Genomic DNA, 9,042 nt, shown 5'->3' with positions numbered 1-9,042 from the left:
TATCTGGAGGATCGCTCAATTTAATCTGCGCCAATCAGAATCGAGGCGAATTTCCCCAACCGCCGTCTGGAGAAACTTGTCTTTTATTTTTCTTTCAAGAAACAGCATTTCACAACGTGTTCGTCTCTCATTTCGTTTGCCAGAAGTAGACACATTAGACCGATTTGCTTGTGCTAATTTTCCACCGTAACTTGTCTTTATCTAGGTCTGTTTACTCGCTTTTTTTCCCCGCTTGCTAATACGGCATGATATGGTATCGTGGAGATGATAATGTTACTAATCCCTCTGCTCAGTCTTCTTTCTTTCTGTCTGTCTGTCTGTCTCTCCATCTCACTCTCTCCTATACTGAGCGATCCAGCAGGTGGGTGCGCTAAGCAGGGCCCACGAGTCAATTTAAGCCAAGAAGCAGTTAAATTCAAGCCCCCGAGGTTTGATGAAATCCCTGCTAATGTTTGGATGCACGTGCAACGCCCGTGCGTCGTACGCAGTGGGTTAAGCGCGATTTCACGGCGCGCCGCGCGCCAATCGGCGGAGTGAGCACTGATCAGTGTAGTCGTATGTTGTGTCGTGTTGCGGTGGATGTTAAGACCACCTTATAACGAGGCTCATTATAACGGGAGGAACCTCATAGGGGGTCACTTCGTCCATGAGGAATTCCATTTGTCGCGATTACGACGGGCGTCAAACTCTCTTCAGATGAACATGTCAGTCCCGAGTGGTTGCGAACAGCAGGTGGTTTTTGTCTTTCCAGGTATCATGAAGAAACGATATTTTTCCATCGCAGCTTTCTAGTCTCTGGTAAGTTAATGCTTCATCATTTATGCTTTGCAAGAAATTTTTTATGGCATGTCCGAAGCTCATTTCCAGTCTCTATACTTACATGTAAGTGCAAGAAATTTGAATACATTGTGTCTTACTATAGTGCCTAGTCCAAAATAAGTTAGTTACATGTGAACTACAATCTTTTTTTTTTTTAATCTGCAATGCATTTACTAGTTTATCGGGTGTACACAATATTGTATTAAAGTGTATAGATCAAATTTGTTCAGCTTGACATTTCTACATTATGTAATCTACTCATATTAGATTTTGTTCTTTTTTTATTTGATATCATTTTGTCACCTCGTTCATTCCATGACCTTTGTTCTTTCATTTACTTGTATCCGATTTGTTTCTGTAATCGTCTGCTCGTAAAGGACTGTCTACCCCATCATATTTCAATTCTAATGTTGCATCAATGTTGGTTCCTATATTCGCATACGCCCACTTATCATCATATCTGAACAATGTATACAATGTATTCAATAATTTGAAGGGTTGCAGGTAGAAGATGCTTTTGTAATGGCTTTATTGGCCAGTCATCGCCATCACGGTCAATAATGTGTAGTCATTACAATTATGATCACCATAAGTTATGCACACTATTAACCTTTCTCAGACTTCAGTGCCAAATTTACAGTTTCTGTATCTGATATACCTGCTTCAGGTTGTTTCAAAGATTCTTTTACTATAACTCATGACTTTGAATGTTCTCATTTGTGTATGCAAAGTGGCAAGAAGTTCTTTAAACATTTATAACCATGTGCGTGGCTTCTTAACATAATTATATTCGTGTGTATGCATTTAGTATACTTCATTTCAATCATAGTTTATTTCCAATCAACGAAAATTGAAATATAATACAAAGTATACATGTCATGAAATAATATTGTTCAAACATTTGCAAAAGATTCATGTAGTATCCGAGATAAATTATATAACAACATATATCTATATATATGTATATATATATATATATATATATATATATATATGAAGACTTTGTTTGCAAAAACCGATAAGTCCATTTTTGAAGATTTTGAAGTACGGTCTCTGTCATAAAGTACAAAATAATACCTTTTAATTTATATATTGGTCACTACATATAAAGGTACATTTTTGAAGTTACGGTCAATAGAAGCAAAAATTTTCTTATTATTCTCCTTATTTTTCTTGACCTTTAATCGCAAATATCTCCGTTTGGCAAATATGGACTTATCGTTTTTTGCGAACAAACTCTTCATATATATATATATGTATATATATATATATATATATATATATATATATACAATAATTAGGAGGAACAATACATATATACTTCGTGGGCGTGCGGGAAATAGATTCGGTTATGGAAAATAGTGATCCACTAGAAAGCAAAGCTTGTGCCTGACAGTGTGTCTCGGCTGCTGGCGTGGGTGCGGCTTTGTGCATTTTTGTCTTGTGATGTTTAGATTACTCTTTGCCCGAGACAAAACTGATTGACGTGTCTTCTATGATCACTTTATGCCTCAGTCCTGAATAATTATTATGATGTGAACATTGCTTTCTCGGTAATATCATACTTCATGCGATCAGCTATAATAAAGGAAAGAACGGCCCATTGCAACATGTTTTGTTTTTGTTTTTTTTTTCATTTTTTCTAAAAACATTATTCAATTGCAGCCTTCGTAAATAAAGACAGGGGAAGTATTTAAGTGCAGTGGACAAGACAATCAAATTAACAATCCTAACACCTATGTGTGTGTGTGTGTGTGTGTGTGTATGTGTGGACCCTTTTGACGCCAAATTACCAATTAATTAGGCCTACTGTCTTGTCTTGTCTTGTTTTCGAACATAATAGTCTACCGAAATATTGAATTAACATGAATACATAATATAATGGTTATCATTAATCTTATCTGACATATATTTGCCAATCCAGCCTCTTGTGACAATTTCTTTTTTAGTAGAGAAAAAATCATGAAAAATGCGAATTTATGATGTTTAGACTAAATCATGGACTCCCACTGTCTCTCAGGTAATTGCTCTGTAAATGAGAAAAAAAAAGCGTATGAGTACTTGACTATCTTTTGAGTCGTTTGGATATCTCGCTGTTTATGCCAACATAGATTTTCAACTCAAGATATAACGATGAATGAAACCGTGTCGGTTGACATCATCGCTTTTATAAAATCATAAAGATTTTACTAGATATTACCAACCTTACAATCTCCTGAAATACTTTATGCCCTCTTCAGTTTCCTTTTTTGGTCTTGTCTGGATGTGAAAGTGAGCTATGATGATATACTTTATCTCAATTCTTAGATAAAACGTACATACGGCATATTTCACTCGCATGGATTGCTAAAGCATATCACATAACGTATTGTAATTCAGGACAAGAAGCGCAAACGAAATTCGTTTTTACTGCAGTTGAACCAGATCCAATTTAGCTTGGCGAAGGCACGAAAAAAAAGTTCATAATATGTATGACAGTGCGCTGAGGGAAAGATGGGGGATTATGAGGAAAATGTCAAAAGTCTGCACTGTTGCCATGGATATTGCTCTTGAACCTGGCGTTGGCGCCAAATTGAGGCAATCACAATACATCCCGCCGAGATTTTGATGTTGAGAAGGGGGAAGTTCACAGAAGGGCAGCTCCTTTGTTCTTATTCACCCGATGCTCCTGAAAACTAATATTTCCCCAGGGAGTATTTGTACATGAATATGACACACTCCATACAGAAAAGAAAATGAAAGACAAGTTCTTCTTTCATTCTCTTCTTTTTCGATTTCAAAGGGCTAAGCTGCTCAACAGGCTGTCACCACTCTGATTGGAATTTCGTATCTATGCATCACTGTATATTGCATAGCAGGGCGATTGAAGGAATCGAATAGCGTACAAAGCAACAGCAAAAACAGGCAGGGAGTGTCGGCACATGAAATTGCAGAGGCGCACTTGTATCGTTTTATAAAGTTAGATTGGATTAAATTGATCAGATCCGAGAAGCAAGACAATCTTACTACGAAAAGAAAACCCCCAAAAAGTCATTCAATTGAAGATCAAAAGTGATATCCCTATCAATGCAAGATCTGATTTTAACCATTGTATGAAAATTTTAAACATCCAGTAACCGACACATTGACTATTACTAAATCGCCATTGTCTGTATATGCAATGAATTCATTAGGCATACACACACACACACACACACACATGTATGTGTAAGATATACACTTGTATATATATATATATAATGCACGAATAGTGTATGAGTCTGCTTATTTCATCGTTTTTTTCCATGTCCATTTTTGTCTACTAAAATTGTTCATTTGTATGTGTATGTGTGTGGGTGTATGTATGACTGTATGTGAACATGACTGTTTACACATGAAATTTTGATGTTTTTTCACGCGTGTGTTTCTAACTTCATATCGGAAGTGGCTCGTTAGGAGGATATTCAGCATGTTTTCAAAGGTTTGACTCTTCAGCTAAAACATACTTCAGCTATAAGCGAGCGCCTGTAACCTTGGTGTGGTCGAATACATCCTAATGATGCGGTGACATTGCCAGTTTCAGTCACCTGCCTACTCTATGTTGTCACGCCACCGTTCGTTAAATGGGCGATCACTCACAGACTAGTAACAGGGCGTGAATGAGATCTTTCCTTGATGAATTGGCGTTTGGATTGCAATTATCGGTCCGCCCCGCACGGCGGGTGTTAGACGCTCGTGAAAACGAGTGCATGTGTGTGTGTGTGTGTGTGTTAACACTATTGTACTTTTATACGCACTATCATCCTTCCACTGGCGGGGATATAACCATAGTAACAGGTTGCCTGGCTGGAAGTGACTCAACAATATGAAATTAACAATATGATATGTGATGCATCAAAAGAGAAGACAAGCATGCAGGTAATACAACGATTACACGTGACCATTTTGTTAGCTTAACATTTGAACTCAACTTCCAAAGTAATCTACTGGTTAACGGAATTTCATCAATCAATAAATCATTATTATGGTATACATTATATTATATATTTATAATATGTGTAGATATATATTACATTCATATAAGCCAATATGCAGATAACTATATGTACCAGCTTATAGAATGTTACATCAAGTATATAGGTACCTGTAGTATAAGCTGACCTCAACAGCAAGATAGGTACTTGTTTGATATGGAAGTCAGATTTGACCTACCGCTCCAAGGTAGCCCTTCACTACCACCAACAAAGCCGTTGCTACTAGAAAAAAAAAATACCGCTCTACTCTTTAAATGCATGCAATCTGTAGCACCAAGGATAATTAATCTGAGTGGTTTATGGACGGAGCTATCGCATCCACACCCCCCCCTCCTTGTTCATTATGCACATTACGTGGGGACGGTATTTTGTTGTTATTGTTGTTTTATTTGTTCTTCCGTTATTCAGATAAAAATATGTCAATCATGTACACCGCTCATGTGAATTGCGCGGGATGAATGTAGATGGTCGGAGTGGCCAACACGTGGTGCTGTGTATATCTAGTAAACCAGTTCACGGTGTTCATATCTACGTGAGATACGTGCAGTTTGAATGCACACAGAACATTTCGTCGTGAGGGGCGTTCCCGGCTTTATAGCCACCTTTATTTGAACAAGTCAGTGAGTGCGAAGGGGCGATGGCGAGTGGGGAGAGGGGGGGGGGTAGGAGACAAACCAAGGAAATAAACTCATTATGTTTACTTGCTTCACACCTCTGTATATGGGGGAGCAAAGAGACGTATCTTAAGGGAAGAAAAAAAAAAGAAAATTTAGCTAGTAGACGTGATACTTCAAATTATCCTCGTCGTTTATTTCGTCTTTTCAAGGCACATAGAAATAAAGCACTTAGAAAGATATTTCGGAAGAGAATGGAAAAAAGTCGGCAGATCTGTTCGAAAAACTTGACTTAATATAGAACAGTATAGTAAAGTGGTATAATGATCAAGTTTGGGGGGGGGGGAGACGTCACAATGCTTGTGATGTCCTCCACATTACCGGAACTAATTCTCCAACTGGCAATGTTTCAATTCAATTGTGACAAAGTCGTATCTACGTCGAGAATGTTCGTGGATTGAGCCTTCATAATACTCTGTTTAAGGCAATGAAATATGTGGAAATGTTACTTTGGAACCTGCCTTGCTATCGTGAGCTGGACAAAATGCAAATCCCCCAAGTAGGCCCTACTGCTATTCTATCTGACTGTGTTGTTGATAACCTCATCATGAAATTTGAACAATTTTTATTCAAGGATTGGAGCTTACTCGGTGACAAAAAAAAATCTTTATACATGTATGCTAAATAGCTTCATTTTGATTTCTATCTTGATTACAAATCCTTAATTTTATGTGATACGAAGACCTTTTCACATCAGCAGAAATCATCACAATGGAAATGGGTCTTACAGGAGATATTAGGAGGGCCTGTAAGGCTGCATGCATTCGATGCGTCTGAGTGTATGTGTGCGTTAGTGTGCATGTGTGTGTGTGTGTGTGTGTGTGTGCGCGCGTATGTGTGCGTGTGTGTATGTGCGTGTTTTTGTGCGTGTTTGGATGTGTGAGTACTTTCTTGCTAGATCACGACGCTCCAGTTAACAAGCATCACGCATTTGCTTTGATATCCAGAACGATTGGTCCCACACCCCTCCCCTTCCCCTCCCCCTATGATAATAATGATAAAAAAAAAGATCCTGTGCGAAGTTCACGTAAAATAAACAAGGGAGGATGAGAGGGAGGGAAAACAAACGTGTGGCGAACTACAAACAAACATGCTGGTGCATTTATTCGCGCAAATTTCAATTAGTCTCCCGCCATCGACTCCGGCTATCGGCGTGGCGTGGCGTCGTCGGTGCATCAGACGACCTGTGCGCAGTGATCTGGAAGCGAGCGGTCACTCCCACTCGGGTTGCATTACCCTTTCTAGTATTTTTGTTAGGTGGTTTGTCCCCCCCCCCCCCCCCCCCCCCCGGACATAAAAAAAAATAAGCAGCACTGCATGATACCGTTGATTAACTTGCGTAGCAAGTTCTACGCGCTTTTCAATCACTAATTTGTTACATTTTGATTCTAAAGAACAATCACAATCACAAAATGGTCAAAAATCATGTTTGGACCAAAAGGTAGGGTTGAATAATTGCACTTTATACCGTTTGAAGACCTCAGACATGTATCAATTTTCTTTGCACTTTGTGTGAGCTTAATTTTTAGTTTGACAACTTAGGGTTCTGTTGAGTGTCTTTTGTTTTTGTTTTGTTTTGTTTTGTTTTGGTTTTTTTTTCCTGCTATTTACGTCAATTTTCCAGTGGAAATCGTGTTATGAAAATGCCCCTATAGTTTAGGATCATAAAAGAACGAGAGATTTCAGTCACCACAAGGCAACGATGTGTGTCTGTATGTATACATATATACAAGTAGTATGTATATATGTATATATTGTGAGAGATAGTTCCCTGGGTCCCGAACGTGCGCGGTGCCGCATTATGATCATTATGCTAAGAATTATAAGACAATATGATTATTATGTGGCAGCATTATGATATAAGAATTTATTTATATGTGGATGTATATATATACGCAATACAAATAGACATATGAATATGATATATATGTATAATGATTCTGTTTGTGATCATTATGCTAAGAATTATAAGACAATATGATTATTATATGGCAGTATTATGATATAAGAATTTATTTATATATTTTTTTGGATATAGTGATGTTTCTGATGATGATTTGAGGTTAGATAGGATATTTGTATTGAATTGAATGATTGATTTGTGTACATAAAGTAAATGATTGAGAAGATTGGCAATATGTGAAATTGCATATTATATTATATGACACATCAGGTTATTCATAAAATAATCATTCTGTTGGTAGGTCCTGACGAAGGCTCAATGACAGGCCAAAAGCTTGGCAAATAAAAGGGAGACTAAGATCGAGAGCAACGTCCCGCCTCAGTCCAATTTCTTTCAATTATATATATATATATATATATATATATATATACAGTATATATACATATTCAGGCTCTTAAAAATGAATGGCATGTTTTGAAATAGAAATCGGTTGTACTTCATATGCGGTGGCGATCGCGATGGGTTTGAAGTGAAATATTTAGGCCCACTAGTATATATTGAAAGGTGCCGGAAACCACGTGACGTGAATTACATCCGAAACAAGCACAGAAACACACGCAGGTCTCTATTTCTCTCTGCTGGCGTCACGATTGTTCCATTTATAACGTAAGTCATCAGCGTGTTCAGAATATCAATTTCACTCACATGTTCCCACAAAATAAGATAAGTGAATAATTTCAATTTCAATTTCAATTTCGATTTATTTTCATATTTCTCGATGAAAATATACATCAAATATAACAAAATTAAATGAAGTACATGATATCAAGCTGGAGACATACATAAAATATTGCAAATATATAAAACATATAGTGGTCAATCTATGAAGTTTTGAATCTGTGAATGGATGCTAAAGAAATATGAAGGAACCTACTTAAAAGCGAGCTTGTCGGGCGTAGGTCCCAGTTAAAATCGAGTTAAAGATTAAGATGGGGAGCACGGATACAATAATGACCGAAACATAGAGAGAAAAAAGTACAATTATACAGTCATATAGCAAATTCTTCTCTAATGCAGATTTGGGGTCGGATAAGCCACATGCTGTAGGCTGATGAACCATTGTCGTTCTGGCAATAATAACAATATGACTCAATATATGATAACAATTATACGGTTAAAAATATTAGAGATTTATACATTGCGTGTATTAAAGAGGGAACACATGCACCTGCAAATCCCCCCCCAAAAAAAAAAAGAAAAAAGAAAAAAAAATAATCGCAATTGTCACTCAAGAGAAGTTTTTGTTTTTGTTTTTGTATGAAGCGATTTTGTTCAGCTAGTTGGCAGGCATCATAATTGTATATTGCCCCACGTACTATCAAGCACTCCCGTTTTTTTTTTTCTTACAAAGCTATGAGCACTGAGTCTGTTCACTAATTGTAATTTCAATGGGCTGTATTCCTACCACTGCAGCAAGCAAATGTACCTTTTCCGATTCGGTTTACTCGTCAAAAAAAAAATCAAGAACAAAAAAGTAAAAAAAAAACCAAGATTGATCACAATTAGTTTGCGTATTCGCGTACGAGGACACGCGTGATATCATATCAAACAATACGATGAACTGAATAATATT

Source organism: Diadema antillarum, unplaced genomic scaffold (genome assembly GCF_040938485.1).
Source record: "Diadema antillarum isolate AM-2024a unplaced genomic scaffold, OU_Dant_1.0 seq00000063_RagTag, whole genome shotgun sequence".
Lineage (NCBI taxonomy): Eukaryota > Metazoa > Echinodermata > Echinoidea > Diadematoida > Diadematidae > Diadema > Diadema antillarum.
This window is presented reverse-complemented; position numbering follows the sequence as displayed.